The sequence below is a fragment of the Pinus tabuliformis genome, chromosome 7 (assembly GCF_031772625.1).
Source record: "Pinus tabuliformis cultivar Carrire ecotype Pingquan chromosome 7, CPIR1, whole genome shotgun sequence".
NCBI lineage: Eukaryota > Viridiplantae > Streptophyta > Pinopsida > Pinales > Pinaceae > Pinus > Pinus tabuliformis.
The window spans coordinates 1,864,602,484-1,864,617,159 of NC_142293.1; the positions used below are offsets into that span (position 1 = coordinate 1,864,602,484).

At 41.4% G+C, this 14,676-nt stretch overlaps 1 pseudogene; it reads right to left on the reverse strand.

Moving 5' to 3' along the window:
* Positions 1-1,373: 1,373 nt before the first annotated feature.
* Positions 1,374-14,443, reverse strand: LOC149255893 (uncharacterized; annotated as a pseudogene).
* Between the last annotated feature and the right edge of the window lie 233 nt (positions 14,444-14,676).

A 14,676-nucleotide genomic window follows, 5' to 3' on the forward strand; every position in this document is an offset into this window, starting at 1 on the left:
CCCTCTGGCCCAATGCCTGTATTTATAGTGCTTTGGAGGAAGTTAATCAGGTCCACCATGAATGGGATAAGCCCCTCTTTCAATGGGATAGCTCCCCTCTTCATGGGATAAGTTCCTCTTTCATTGGGATGTATGAACCATCTAGAGGCGCTCAATCCACGTCAAACCATCTTCTAGAATGCTCTAGAAATGACCACAAGTAACTTTTTTGAAGTGAAACTTGCGCCTTTTGACCTTTACAGGAGTACGCACCCACCCCTTTATAGACAGAGCGTACAAGTACGCAGGTATTGTGAGCTTGGGGTGCGTACACGCAGGTAAGGCTAAGAGAAACTGCGTAACCAGAGTTAATTGACTTTTTAAGGACTTTCTCTCTTTCTTGGAGTTTGACATGATGAGCAAAGGTATAAGACTTGCCAAGGAGGATAGTATGACAGTTGATGAAGCCATACTAACTGTAGGTAGTCATGGTGACAAATTTTAGTGTAACAAAGCCAGAGCTGGGTATTTTCATTAAAATCCCTGTCAAAGACTGTACAATGAAAGCTCTGTTCTCTCTCCTCCACCAGCGCTCAGAACTCTCCCCCCCTCCTCCAAAAATGATTTTTCAATACATTAAAAATAAGTTCCTCTGTGGGGAAACAAATCGATCCAACAACAAAGGTGTTGTTTCAACTGCAATTACAAAAATTAGAAAAGGGCGTTTCATCTATTCTAAAAATAGAACAGTGTCCCTCTAAATCTTCTGATAATTGGCTAATTAAGAGGCAAAACTGGAGCGCAGATCCCCATAGGATCAGGACTAAAGTCTTAAATCGAATCCCATTCTTTGGCTGTGATAAATAGTCTTCACTTATTTTTAGCTTGCCACGTTACATTTGTCATTTTAATAAAACAACCTTTAAACTAAAATTCTGCCAATTCAGCTCATGGTGACAACTGTACTAAGAGAGGTTTGCATGGTTGCATTCAACGTTTAATTTAAATTTATTTGCAAGAACGACCCAATAGCCAGAGTTATAATATGCCACTCATCGAACTCCAACACATCCAACCACATGCAATATGGTAGCATCAGCAATAGCTCACAATCCGCCTTCTAAGAGCCACATCGCCCGTAATCCTACAAAATCTCCAAAGGATCACAACAATCGCTGGCAGAAATCATGGAACAAAATCCTGTACGGGGTAATGAGGCCAGTCACTAGTTGAAGCGCACGATTTCTGTGGAGCCGAGATGTTGCTGCTGCATAGCTGTAGGATTTACAGCTGAGCCATTTGGATTTAGACTCAAATCATTTGCTCCTGATATAGTGTGAAAGCCATATCAATTTCTGCTCTTTGCAATCGCATCAAAGAATTTGTCGAACTATCTAACCGTATGAAGATCTGCAAATTTGGATTCCCGTGACCTCATTCCTTTGTAATTGGTCCAATTTGTAGTATATGTGTGCCTGTTGGATGTTTTTAACTCTAAGTCTGGATAAAATCTGCGAGAAATAACTACAGAGGTATGCGTTGTTAGGACCTTTATTGTCCTTGTGACTCTTATCAGGCTTTTCTAGCTCAATCGAACCAAACATGGATCTATTCTCATTAATTGGTGGCTCTGGAACTGGTGTTCCATCGTGGCTCCCCAATGAACCCTTTTTGGTCCCCAAAAGTGCAACCAAAACCCGTACAAGGTGTGGCACAGATGATGGGTCATAAATTACATCTGCTCCCAATATTACTTCTGCACCACAGTTTTGAATTTCATCTGATTTGTTTCTAATTTAAACTTCATATTGGATAAACTAGACAAGTCTCCATCACTCAGTATGACCTTAGAAGCTTTAACATTAGCGAGACATATGCCAACTAAACCAACACCGGATCCCACCTCAAAACAAGATTTATTAGAAAAAAGTTGTGGATGAGAGAACGAAAACTCAAATAGGAACAAACTTGCTGGCCAAATACAACAGCCTGTGCCTCCTTCGAGCATGTTAAGAGATGACCTCAGAGTCACAGTCATAGTTACCGGTTCTCTGATCTATTGATTCTCATGCCAAGCTAAAGGGAAATGATTACTAGATGGAAACATGAACAGTATAGTTCTGTAGCATTTCCCTGTGTTTTGAGATAAATCAGAATACTTGCAGTAAGTCAAATATTGTGTATACTGCTCATACAGGACTTCCAACACCTCAATAAGTTGTGATTCTGAACAAATCGAACCATTATAATCATAGATGCAAGCCACAGGTACAGAGATTATATATGATCCTTGGATGCCACAGAGTGCGATGATATGAACCTCAGAAAAGCCATATGCAAAATATAAAGAAGGAAGTTGTAGAACTCCAAGAAAAGAGAGAATTAAAAGTGAGGGTGACAATCCATGAACCAAACCAAGCTGTGAGAGACACCAGACTGCCAGCAATACGCTTCATATTCAAAGGAAATATCTCAGACATTATGACCCATGGAATTCCACCCATGCCCATTGAAAATGTTGCAATATAACCCAAAAGACCAATTAATGATAATTTTCTTGCAAGTAGTAGAAGAGAAGACCCATCAAAATGTCCCTGTATGTAGAATGATCCAATAATGAAGCAGCTTATGCACATTCCTCCTGCAGAATCATTAGAAGTGGGCACCTTCCATATTTGTCCATAATCAATGATGAGTGCACCGCCACCATCTGATGAAATCCTCTTTGCAATATTGAACTTTGGCAAGGAGAGCCAGCCTCTGCAAGCCTTGCAACTTTTTGAGCAGTTCGTATCAGAAGACTAACAACAGTTCCCACTGTGGTACTTTCTGAATATTCCTTAAGGAAATATTTAAATTTACTATCCAGGTCTCCAATTTTGATGCACCCTTTCTCTGTCTTCCAATTACATTTGTTTTCTACAGCCTATCTGTTTGGTGAGGAACATACCTCCGGAAAAATACAAATATTAATGCTGTTGTTATCGCTCAGAAATTGTCCTGGTTGTGGAAGGAGATCCCTGAGAAGTACACTGGATAGAAGATTTGAGGAGACGGAGTCTAACAGCGGTGTCTGTACAAACTTCTACAACAAATGACAGTTATCTGTGGCATGTTTTCCTGCTACCTGACATATAGTGCACCATAGTGCAGGCCCTGTGCTCGGTCCTACTTGAGCCTCTAGCCTCAAAGGCATTGGTCCTCCTCTTGCAATATAGTTTGCAAACACCAGGGAATGGTCCTTGTCATGTCCCTGACTCTTGCATTTCAAGCACCATACTTTCTCGTGCACTTCTGGTCAAACCGTCCTGTCTTGCTTCAGATTTTGCATCTCAAGGCATATATTCTTCAGCTGTGCATGGATCTGTTGAACCCCCAGGTTTGGATCTTGCATTGGTGTTTCATGCAGTCTCATAGAAATCTCCTAGGCCTCTACCTGAGTTGTTATCTTCTGCTGTGAAAACGTGACCCTTAAGTGTGGCAATAGCGAAGCCACAAACCACTTGCGATGTTGTCCATCTGTCAAAATCATGTTGGTTTCATAGATTGTACACTTCAACCTCTGATCTAGTTCCCATGGTGTCTTGCCTAGTTGCATCGCAATATCCTTGAATCCCACAATCGACTATGCCTCATATTTAGGCCTACTGAACTCTCTATTCAGTGTTGTCTGGATGTCTGCCACTCTAGCATTCGGGTTGTCATTAGATTACTTGATATACCAGGTTAGTGCATGACCTTACAGAGCACTAACCAATGTCACCTTCTTTATATGATCATCTGCAACACCTTGACCTTCCCATACAGCTTTTACAACGAACTAGAATTGGTTAGGGTCCTCATTTCCCAAGCCTTTGAACAAAGGCAGCTTCACTGAGTTTGCCATACTGAACTGCAGTGGAGGTGCAGGTGGTATTCGCAGGAATCCTTGTCTTATTAACTTAATAGAACTTCACAGAGAAACCTTCGATATCCCTTCCTCATCACCTTGTGGAGGTGAAATCAATGGACTATACTCCGGACCCTTTTTTCCTTCGTTCTTGTAAGTTTTTCCGCTTCGCGTAGTTCCGAACATCAAGGTAGTTGCATAACCCATTTTTCGCACAATAGCATTTTAATCCAGGTATTCAAATATTTCATGTACTTACCTCGCGGTCCTTTGAAAAAGCATCGCTCCACCTTATTGTCACTGACTGAGGTGTCGACTGCGAATTCTGCCACGAATCATCCTATGACGCAATTGATCCAATGATCGAAAGCGCGGACAATCTTGTCCTCCTATGCTTCCAATTTTTGTATCAACTCCGAGGTCCAAACAATAAGACCATCAAGTTTCCACCTTCCTTAGCTATCTGCTAGCTTCGCAATCCACTCATATAGCTCAATTGGGAAGGAGCAGAAAAATATATCGTGGACCTTTGTATACAAGTATATGTCCAACCACTATTCCTTTGTCAGTCATGGGTTTCTGTTCTCTTGTGCCGCAAATTCATGGATATTCCTATCCAACCAGTCTCCGATATCCTTCTTATTTGGATTCCAGTGATACGACATCACACATCTCTTATGCAGATTCCAGTCCCGGCAACAGAACCATTTGTTGGCTTGAGGGGGCCTAACTCAGGTTTAGCGTTAATTAGCCAAACCAATCCCTACACTACTGTCCCTTTTGGCATCAGCCCATGGAGCGCGGACCGAAGTCTCACCCCAAGCAGTATGGGGGGATGTTGGAACCAAGTTTTTGCACCCTCAGATGGCTGTGATGTCATTTAATTCCCTTTATCCCTGCCTTCACTAGGTCGCTTCACTCTAGGGCTTACAAAACAAGCCCTCTATTCCGTCCTTCAATACCTCTGCGAAAGGGTATGATCAACCACTGCGCAACCCTAGCCTGTTGCTTAGGTACTTTCTCATTGCTATGGAAATGTGTCGTGTAGATTCCCAATTAATCTAAGTGACTTGCTTATCTTATCAAACAATTATAGTTAACATTGCGTAAACAAATATTCGTAAATGCGTTCAGTTATTCAATGTAATTGAATTCATTCGCGCATCACATAAGCATAATAAAGGAAATTCATACATAACATATCAAGATGCATCAACAGAACAAAGACACAGAAATTGCAGAATATCTCTCTTTATTAATGTCTTTCAAGTGTTTACAAACTCTGTCCACCCTACACACACAGCTGCAGGGGTCCGTGCACTCAGTTGCAGACTTCTACCCTATGCCTTTGTGCACTCAGCTGTAGAGCCTCTACCTACGCTACGACCCAAGACTTAAACTTCTTACTTCAGAGCTATGACTCTCTTACATGATTCATTATTGTCTGTCTCCAAAACTACTTAGAGCTTATCTCTTTTTATATAATCCCATGGTCTGCGGACCATGGGTAGATCTCTTACAGCCGACTTTACTTTACAATACAAAGGGTGGACTACCCTTTATGACACATGACATCTTCGCACTCTATGACCACAAAATGCAGAGTCTTTACAATTTTATTACAAATTTTGACTCAAACATGGGCTTTTAGCCACAAAAATTCCCTTGGGGATCCCGCTCCCAATAGCCGAGAAACCCAAGAAATCCAAAGCCTCTGAAGAAAGCATCACTTCCTTATTATAAGAAACTAGTGTTGGGAACAGGTCCCCTAGGGTCAATTTTTGGGTTAAAAGCCCAAGTTTTGTGGCAGAAAGCCCAAATTTTGTAGGAAAGAATGTAAAGTCCCTGCATTTTGTGACCGCGGAGCGCAAAGACGTAAGCAAAAAAAAAGGGTTTTTATCCCTTAGTTTAGATAGTTGTGTCGGCTTGATGAGATTTCCCTTGGTCTGCAGACCATGGGATTGTACAAAAAAGGAGTCTTAGAAGAGTCTAAGGTAACGAAGCCACAAGTAGAGTTCTGAGTAAGTTTATGGGTTTGTGAGAGGTAAGAGTGAAGATTCTTAGTGTAGGAAGAGGCTCTGCAGCTGAGTCCGTAGAGGCCTAGGGTAGAAGTCCGTAGCTGAGTGCACGGACCCCTGCAGATGTGTGCACAGGGTAGTCAAAGTCTGTACAGGAAATCTGGATTATCAATAAAGAGAAGTATTCTAGAATTATCTGTGTATGCATTATTTTACTTTTGTCATGAATGTTGTGATTATGTTATGTTGAATACTGAGGTTATGAATTAATGCTATATTGATGCACGAATCTATGTATTTTACTTTGTCATATGAACGCAAGTAAGAATGTCTATTTATGCAAAGATAACCATAATGCATGTTAAATTTAACCGATACTTAAGTGAATTTGAGTGAATACAGAAGTAGAGTAATTATAAAGGCACATAAGTGCCTAATCTATCTATTTAGGGTTTGCAAATGACGATCGAGACTTTCGCGGAGGCTTCAAGGATGAATAAGAGACTGTTATAGCTCCAAATCTCACTCTTGGGGTTTGTGATGCTACACTCATGGCCCAGGGTAACCCTCCTTCCAGACCTGGTCCAAAATTTAAAAAACAGTGTTTTATTCCTTATACGCGACATTGCCCTGAGCTAAACACGTGTATAAACAAGTCTGTGTATACCCAACCCGCTTATATGTCTTAAAACACTTAAAAAAAATTTAATCTCCTTAATTTGGGCGGAGATCACGGGTTTTACGTGTTTATCACCTGTTAGTGCCTATGGCCCAACTGTTCCCAACGAATTCCCAACTAAAAAACTACTTTGGGAGAAGTATAAAAAGGCTTCAATGGGAAGGCCTAAGGGAGGAGAGAGGAGAGAGAAAGGTTATTATGCTGAGATTTCCCTGACCGGGTCTGAAGATCCTTGTGCCTCCTACACTTCCCCCATTCTTACAGGAAACCCTTGTTTCCTTGTGTGATTATATCCATCTACTACTTGTGATATCATGGAGTAAGTCATGGAAGGAGTTTGTTAAAGGTTTGAGACTAGACGAATCCGGAGGACGGTTCCGCTTGGAGCCTGCGAAAGGACGACTTAGGTGAAATTATTCCTTTCTATACTTTATTTGTCTATAATAAAAGAAACACATGTCTTTGTTCCTGATATAAATATTCTTCATGTTTATGATATCCATGTTATGATTCATGTATGAATGGTTGTTTAATTGCATAACTAACTACCTTTCAATATATTATGAAGATGATTTCTTTATGATGTTTAGTCCATATACTGTTGTACTTTCTTGAATTGGTTGTTTTGCAGGTCAAAGGAGCGAAAGGAACTCCAAGAAGGGTTTGGACCCTGGAAGGACCTTCTCAAACGTAGGACCTTAGGTACGCCCCTTATCGTAGAGTTTGCTTATATTAGCATCATGGTTGTATGGAATGTGTGTTTCTCTGTATAGACAACTTTCAGTCTGCTAGGGTATCAGCCCAAGACCCTAGGGGAACCTTTCCCATAACAGAATTGGCAAATCTGCTATGGACAACACCATTATTGTTCCTAGTTTGGGTATGTTCAAGCCAATCAGGGCTCAGCTGTCTGTTTGCTTGTTGTTGTTGTGTAGTCTGTTCCTGTGGGAACTTGAATTGTAACTTTGGTCAGTTTCTTCAGACTGTTTTTTATTTTTTCTTGAAATATTTTATATACGTTGTTTTTCTTGTTTACATAGGCGTATATACGCATGTTTCCATAAGTGAACCAGTGTATACGTAGGTTTCCTTAGGCACAGTCGCGTATACTCGCATCTGTACATCAGTAAAGTCGCGTATATCTTAAAATTTTCAAGATTTTTCAAATCTTTTTGTTTCTGAAGGTCTGTCTGTTGGTCTGATTCAATCCTGAACAGTTACTTTTCTGTGTTTGTCTTTATTTTTACAGCAAGTACCTCATTTCAAATTCTCTCTGATTGCAAGAAGTGTTGGTCTTGTTTTTGTGTTCGCAAGCATCATCCTTTTTGTTTTAAACACGCAAGATTTCTTGCTGGAAATCTTGGCTGCTCTGATTCATCGGGGCAGGAAGATTGATCTCAATCTTTGTGTCAAATCTTGTTTTGGTGACCTTTTTGTTTTCTTGACAAAACTACTTTTTGTGACCATCTACTTTTCTTGTTTCATGAAAGTTGTTGATTGGCACTTTCTTGAAAATTTTCTTTTTGATCTTTTGGTCTTTGTTGCCAAAGCTTTCATTCCTGCTTTTGATTGTTAAGAGCATCTTTAAACACATTTCTTTTTATTGAGTTTTCATCCATTGTGTGTTGTCAACTTGTAAAAGTGTTTGTTGCCTATTCTTCAATCATAAAGTTTCAGTGTTGTTGAGAGCATTTTTTGAAAAGACATTTTTGTTTTTGCTTTTGAAGAAAACTTTTTGAAAAACTTGGTTTTGCTTTCTTGAACTTTGTTTTGATTTGGTTTCCTTTTAGTGAATGAAAGTGCATTTTTGTTTGTCTTGATACTTATTTTTAGTGTTTAGACGAAATGAATGGTAGCAATTCATATTCCATCTAAACATTTTAAGTGGAAAAATAAAAATTGATAAACAAGTAACTTTCATTTCTTGATTTAGAGTAGTCTTAAATCTTGCATCAGCATGTACTCATTGCATTAGGATAGATTTTCACATCTTTTTAGGCATCCATAGCTTTGTTAACTTTTGTGAGTGTGAAGCGTGAGTAAAAGAGAAGAAAAGAAAATTTGTTGTTTTTCTTGAAGTTCCTCTGAACCCTATAGAAATTTCTTTTCATCGAAAAACGAAAACAAGTGCATTTGCATGTAGTTTGGTTTTTATTAATTTCTTTTGCGTCACGACACCACTAGTTTCACTTCCACTTATCCCTTGACTTAAAGAACAGCCCATTTAAAAACAAGTGCCAATTAAAATATACTAGAACTTTTTATAATTGTCAAGTTAGACACACCAACAAGTTTTAGAATATTTTAGGGCCTTGGATTAGGTGGGTGGAGAGATAACTCTCCAAGGCCATTTAAACTGTCAAACATAGGAGTCTGAATAGTGAGTGAAAATCCAATAGCGTTAGGAAGACCAGGAAAGCTCCGGATCTGGGAGTTAAGCACGAGGGTTTTTGAAGATAGGGAAGAGAGATACCCCCTCTCCTACTTGTCCGATCTTACCTCACGACTGTTCCACCTGGCTTCTGCAACGAGTTGGTATCCATAGTTGCTACTCCTAGGGATCTACACAGGTGTCTACGGAGGGGAATCGCGTGGCACCTGAGGTTGACGTTGCATCACTCTCAACGGTACTACTCGAGGGCACCCTTGTGAAGCTTGGGGGCTTGCACCAGCGTAGGCTGTTGTTAGGAGGTCAACGTAACTTCCTCTGTTACCTTCGCTGATAGGACTGGGTCGTCATTATCCCAGACTATCTTTGGAAGGCCCCTTAATTCACTTTCTTGTATTTTGGTGTCTGGTCCTAATCACCCGGAGCGGAAATACTTGGAATTTGTTTGACTGGGCTATATCTTTTAGGGACTTTATAGTGTGTGCTCTATGCTCTTAGTTGGCCTAGATTTCAATTTTTTGAGTCTTTAGTTAGATCTTAATAAAAAATTCAAAGTGGCTGACCAATCACCTAGATGGTCTCGAAGACTTCGTGGTATTTCACCACCAAGTTTAGAGCCTTCTCCTAGAAGGCGCAGAAGTAATACTGCTGCTGGGTTTCGTTCCACGGCAGCTGACGCATCGGGGATTGATCCTCCTCTCGGGGGCATTAGTGTTCAAGTAAGGCCTGGTACTTCCGCAGAACAAGAGAGGAACACTCTAGTTCTTTCTCGAGTTCTCTTTCAAACAAAGAATAACATAGAGGTAGAAGAATGCTCAGAGTCGTTAGCGGCTCCGAATTCTCCCCTACTATCTAGCTATCCAGAAGTATTACAATACGTTGGGACTCCGACGCATAGACCGTCAAGTCCAGGTCACATTACGCACTTACCGTCGATGACCACTACTGGAAGCATGGCTTCTAATACAAGTGCTATAACTATGCAGACTCCAACATCAGTACAAGGGGGAGGAACGATTTCCATCTCCTCTGCTTCCTTGTTTGGGTCTTTTTCTAGCACATCTTTAGCTAGGCCTACTTACATTCCTTCCACGAGAGGAAATTCCCAAACCAATGCTTTTAGTTCTGGATTCTTCCCATTTGGCACCCATTCACAGGGTAGTCTGTCAGTTCTGTTTAGTGCCACCACATCCATGATGGGTGGATCAGCTTCATTCTAGGGTTTTCCTTTTGGAAGTGGTTATATACCACATTCCAACCCAACAATTGGATCTATGCCTTTCTCTTCTTTAGGACAAAGTAGCAATCCCTTTCAAGGTTGGACTAGCCCTGTGGTTAGTGGCATGGGAACTGGGAATCCGTTTCTTAGCCAACAAGGGAATAGGCCGTACTCCACAGTTAGTCTGTTTCAAAAGTATTCCTCCTTTAGCTTCTACTTGGAATCCTTATTAGGGGTTGTCAACTCCTTTTAATCCTTTAGGGGGAAGCTTCGCCGATTATGGAGGTTTTGCAGCTAGAGTTGGTCAAACTCCGAAGTTTGCTGGATCACAAGGCTTGCCTTTTGGTTCAGCTGGTTTTGCTGGTTACTTCGAGCAGCCTGGTTCCTTCCAAAATCTAGGCCAATATTTTCAGAACTTTGGGAGCTCTGCCCAGTCTGGGTGGAATACCTAAGGTCCTCCTAGGCTTCTGTTTCTGGCAACTTTGAACTTGCCAGATCTCACTAAATTAACAAACTATCCAATCAAATACAATCCGGCCTGGCCTCCGGTCCCAACCAAACTCCCTTCGGACATTCCAAAATTCGAAGGGAAGAGCGGTGAAGACCCAGGCGACCATGTAATCACATTCCATTTGTGGTGCTCATCTAACTCCCTTATCGATGACTCAATTAGGTTGAGACTTTTTCAACGCACCTTGACTGGTAATGCAGCCAAATGGTATATAGAGTTGCCAGGGGGCATCTTTACATCTTTTGCCAACTTAGCTAATATTTTCTTAAATTATTTCTAGTTGCATGTCCGTTATGATGTTGGAACTGAACTTCTGGCCAATTTTTGTCAGGACACGGCAACTCACATTTCTGATCATATTCAAGAATGGAGACGGAGAAAGAGGCTAATTAAAGCCAAAATCCCTCTGGAGTACGTCTCGAATGGTTTTTGAAATCTTTACAACTTGGGATCTCTAAAGATGTCTCCATGTCCGGAGTCTATTCTGAGGAGCAAGCCATTTTTAGGGCCCAGCAATTAGAATTGAACTACTCTCAGTCTAGGATCCTACAAAAATACTTGCCAAATTCTCCTGGGTCTAAGGTTGATATAGCCAAGTTGAAGCCAGGTCCCCATGTGGATGGTATCATTGGATCAGTAGACACAAATGCGGTGAACTTGTTGAGCCAATTGTAGTAGTTGTCTTTGCAAACTGCTCCTAACAACCAACTCACATTGTCTAACCCTCCTGCTTCCAAACCCTCTTCGATTAATCCATCCAATTTGATAACCCTAAAGTAAATCAAAATTCCAATGGGAAAAAGAAAGGACAAGGTAAGAAAAAGAACCAGGATGGGAAGGCTGACGCAAATAAATCCGGCAATAATGTTGGTGGTGGTAGAAATGAGTCTAGAAAGAAAGTCAAGTTTCCATGCAAGTTATGTAGTGGAGACCATTTAACTCATCTCTACCCCAAGATTCAAGACGCTCAGCGCTTGTTAGGGCAGCAAGGGACTTCTAGTTCTCAAGCTGTGTTAACCAACCCTTTTCCCCAAGGGCAGCAACTTCTTGCTGGTGCGAGTTCAAACCCTGGTACCTCCGCAGGGGGCAACCAGGAAGGGGACAAATCATCAAATGTTTTCATGATGGGTTCTCACGCTAATGTGGCCACACGGTCACGTGATTATGGTGAAGGTGAAACTTCCAAGGGTAAAACAGTTCCTGAAACTAACAACCCACTTCATATTGAGCGACCCTCTGTCGAGACTATACCACGAGTACCGAAAGGTTCCGCTAAATGCGCGACTATCAACCCTAATATTAGGGCAGCCTAGAATTACTCCATTGTTGAGGATCTGGCTCAGAGTCCATGTGCTATGTCCGCTTTAGAGGTTCTCCAGTCATGTCCTGCTCAAAGAAGTGCCTTGTTGTCGGCAATGGGGGCAGTGGATCCAAGTAATTCCTTAGCTCTCACTTTTGATATGAATAATGTCAAAAAGAGACTTCCTCATCACATGGCTTTCCAGATAAAGTCTACCTACCAGAAAATGAATATTTTTCGGACGGTTATAGATGAGGGAGCTTCCACGTGTGTCATGTCTATGTCATGTTGGAAGGCCATTGGATCACCTTCAGTTGTTCCTTCACCTACCCTCTTGACAGCGTTTGATGGTCATTCTCATAGGCCATACGGGATTATCCCGGCCTTTCCTATATGTGTTGGAGGGAAGGTCGTTAATATTGAAGTAGAAGTCATTGATGCTAACCTAGACTATAATCTCCTCTTAGGAAGGAACTGGGTATACGAAATGGAAGTCGTTGTTTCGACTCTGTTTCGTGTCATTTTCTTTCCTCATGAAGGGAAAATCGTTAAGGTTGATCAATTGGATTATTCTCCAGTCAATCCTTGAGCAACTTCGGACTCTACTGTTCCCTTAGTGGATAACCCCCGTCTGCCTACTAAGAATCTAGGAGTCGGGATGTACTCTTCATTGATGGGTACGTTTGATCTTCCCCCTCCTACGGCTAGAATAGATACAATTTCATCCTCCAGGGACCCTTTATGGAAAGAGTTTGTTCAAGCTCGTTATTTTTCGGATCCTGGACCCTTATCTTCATCTGCGACCACATCGGATGACGGCAAGGTGGGTGAAATAGAATCTCTTACGTCTGCAGCAGAGCCTAGATGTGAGTTTATCACCAACTCTGCAGACAACCATTCTACTCCTTCCTTTGAGAATGAGATAGATGGTGATGTGGCTCATCCTCGGAACCTTGATTCCACTTCTGCGTTGGATTGCTCAGATATCGTTTTTCCATCTGAAGAAGTGATATTCGAAGCAATGACGACTGTAGATCGACCTTTGGAAGATTTACATCATCGGTCATGTTTTCATTCCCCTTTGCATGAAGTCGAATCCAGGTCCTCCAGTCTGACTAGCGATGTTTGTACAGTCCCTTTGGCTCCAACACAGTCACTTGCTGAAGGAAGTATATTGATTGGTTTGATAATTGTACCAATAAACATCCCTAGGAGCAAGTGGGTGGAGCCCCCTGACGGGCTCTACCTTAAGAAGTACTTTGCTTAGCAGCTAGGCTTCTTTGTATGTTTTGTATATTTGTACATATCTCATCGAGAGTTTGTTGGTATCGACACTTTTGGTCTGCTGTGGCAGGTGGTGATGGATGACTTGGTCTATTTTGGGTTCACCGATGGTGCTAGTTGGCACACTCGGAATCTCGCTTCCGCAGCTTCGGTACTCTACTATCCAACTGGTCAATTGATGGTATCAAGGGGCATATGCATTGGTCCCGCTTCAAATAATATGGTTGAGTATACTGCCGTCATTAATTTACTATCCGAGGAAATTTCTTATGGAATTGACTCGTTGGTAGTTTATCTTGATTCACAATTGACAGTGTCACAATTGAACAACATTTATAGGGTAATGGATCCATGTTTATATCGCTAGTATTTAAGGGTGAGGTTGTTGCAAAGATCATTTACTTATATTAATTATTTTCACATTCCAAGATCTCATAATTGGTTAGCGGATTCTATCGCTAATCAAGCATTATACTGGCACATCAATCATTCATCACAATAAAAACAAGCATCAAAAATTCGAACTGTATATATATATATATATATATAACATCTCGAGTGTACATGAGTCTATCCAAAAAATATACAAAACTGGGACTCAAATGCCCATAATCATGTTTGGTACATCTAATTCCCCAACTCAGGATGAGCGACTATGTAGGTAGCTATCGCATTGGCTACACGCCTAAAAGTGCGAACCCAGTCACATGGCATGCCAACCACATGATGCTGCATATCCTCAAGAAGGTCCTCTACGGCAGCCATTGGTACTTGGTGAGTTAGTCTCACCAAGTGTCGTTGAACTATATGTAGAAGTCGTTCTGTATCAGCAGCCGCCTCTTCGACTCCTCGGCCGCGCCGTAGGAACCCATTTGGTCGTACCGGCCCAATATCTGGAACATGATCATCATATTAGTCATTTGAATCCCATCAAAAATATTTTTCAAAATTCATTATTATATTTGAAAAACCCAAAAAAAAAAATCATAAAATCAAAAATACTTACCAATGTCGCCCCATGCTGCGGTCAGTGGTAACGCTAGATCGGAATCTCCTTGGAAATCCAACCCAGCATAAGGGTAGTCATCTATGGCGATGATATGCTGATCCCACAAGGAAAAGAAGTCATTGTAAAATGCAATCCGTTGGACGTCGCCACCCCCTAGACGTTTCATCAGGTCGGCCCACCTGCCCATGCGTGGATCTCGTGGGGTGTTGATGGAAACTACTACCCTAGGGCGGAGTGCAAGGACCCTCTCAAAAAAGAAAGAACACAAAATAGTCCCATATCCAAAGTTTTTCATCTGCCCCCTCTTGATAGAAGTGAGCTAGCTCTTCATGCTAGCCAGAAGAGGAGTACACCAGTCAAATACAGTAGTGAGACAGTCAACTGCCACGCTCATAGTTA